Source organism: Coregonus clupeaformis, unplaced genomic scaffold, assembly GCF_020615455.1.
Source record: "Coregonus clupeaformis isolate EN_2021a unplaced genomic scaffold, ASM2061545v1 scaf0019, whole genome shotgun sequence".
NCBI classification, from domain to species: domain Eukaryota; kingdom Metazoa; phylum Chordata; class Actinopteri; order Salmoniformes; family Salmonidae; genus Coregonus; species Coregonus clupeaformis.
This window is the reverse complement of record NW_025533474.1, coordinates 167,175-168,887: the sequence shown is the minus strand read 5'-3', so window position 1 is coordinate 168,887 and position 1,713 is coordinate 167,175. Positions and strand designations below refer to the sequence as shown.

The 1,713-nt window shown below is 39.9% G+C and overlaps 1 long non-coding RNA gene across 1 annotated transcript; it reads right to left on the bottom strand.

Moving 5' to 3' along the window:
- Window positions 1–286: 286 nt before the first annotated feature.
- Window positions 287–995, bottom strand: LOC123483082. The gene is made up of 3 exons (XR_006658055.1): window positions 904–995; window positions 484–766; window positions 287–365 (listed from the first exon to the last, which is right to left on the bottom strand). It is a non-coding gene; the product is annotated as an uncharacterized LOC123483082 (long non-coding RNA).
- Window positions 996–1,713: the final 718 nt, after the last annotated feature.

Here is a 1,713-nt window from a genome sequence, read left to right as displayed (position 1 = left end):
GAAGGTATAAAACTTCAAAATCAGGGTGATCATGGAACCAGTTCTGGACTAGAGCAGCCCGATGAAATGAGACCGCATCTGGTCCACTTGGTGTAAGGCTGTGACAATCTCATGCAATCGGTCAAGAAATGCAAGTATCAGATTTGCATTATAGGGTCCCAGATTTGCATGGTGGTGGAGGACCCCATTTTGTGTGATAGCAGCGCAAAGGGGTGATGTTACCTCGCTGCCCTGGCACATTGGTGATTGCCCTGTGCCCAATTACATTTCTCCCTCTTCTTCTTGTTTTTTGCAAGGTTAAATCCAGCCTCATCCACATATATAAATTCATGTTGAATTTCAGCAGCATCCATTTGCAAGACTCTCTGAAACACATTAAAGAAAATAGGATGCTATTCAATATCTATAGCACAGTATTTTTTTGTGACAGAACATTATGAGCAGTGCATGATACCACACCATAGTCAGATGAACAATGCATACCTCCACATACTCATTGCGCAGATGTTTCACTCTCTCTGAATTTCTGTCAAATGGTACCCGATACAGTTGCTTCATGTATATTTGATTTTTCTTTAGGATTCGACCTAATGTTGACAGAGAGACTTGTTGGATGTTATTGAAAATATTGTCATCATTGATGATATTGGCTTGGATTTCTCGTAGCCTGATACAATTATTGGCCAAAACCATGTTCACAATGGCGGCCTCTTGTGCACGACTAAACATAGGGCCCCTTCCACCTTGGTGTCCTCGACCCTCAATACTATGTAAAAACAAAATAAGATAAAAATAAATATATATATATATATATACATATATGCAGCCTACTGTCAAATGTCACAGTAAACAATATTGATTATACAAGCTTCAGTTTCAATGTATACTGTGTGGTTAGCTTACCTGTTTTCTCGATGAAATGTCCGAATTACTGACGCAACAGTATTTCTGCTGAGATTTGGTTTGAACTCTTTGTCCAGCTTCCATCAGTGTCAGTCCATGGTTGATAACATGGTCAATAAGTGTTTGCACGGATTTCTCGAGTCAAATTTGGTCCTCGTCTTCTTTGTTCAGGTTCTATCAACTCTTCAAGTCCTTCTCTACCTCTTCCTCTACCTAGGTGTCTTCCTCTACCTCCTTCTCTTCCTCTACCTTCTTCTCCTCTACCTATGCCTCTTCCTCTACCTCCTTCTCCTCTTCCTCTACCGCCTTCATCTCCTCTTTGAGCTCCCCCTCTCATTCTCACTCTTCTTCTTCTTCTAACTCCTTCCATTTTTGTTGAAGACAGGTGAACTCACCTGCTGCCTTTTATAGCACACCTGGAGTGCTGCGTTTTTCAAATTAGCACATGTGTGCTTCCACACCTGGTAGATGTGTTTATCCAATTTGTTCATTAGTGTGGTAATTGGCAATCCGGTGCTTTGTAATTACAAGGGAAGTAACCTCACGATCCTTATCTGTGTCTAAGGTGTGCAAATGTGTGTAGGGTTTTTACAAATCACTGTGTGTAATGTTTTGCAAAAAGGGTGAGGCGGACATTGTGTGTAATGTTGTTTAAATCTGTGGAGGTGTTTTGCTCATTGGAGTCCAATTTTGCTAATTGTGTGGACATTTTAATTTTAGTGTGTAAACAATCGTAAAAAACTGTAAGTACTAAAACTCTATTACTAATTGAATCTACAAATAAAGTTGATCAAATGGATTATGCTGTAA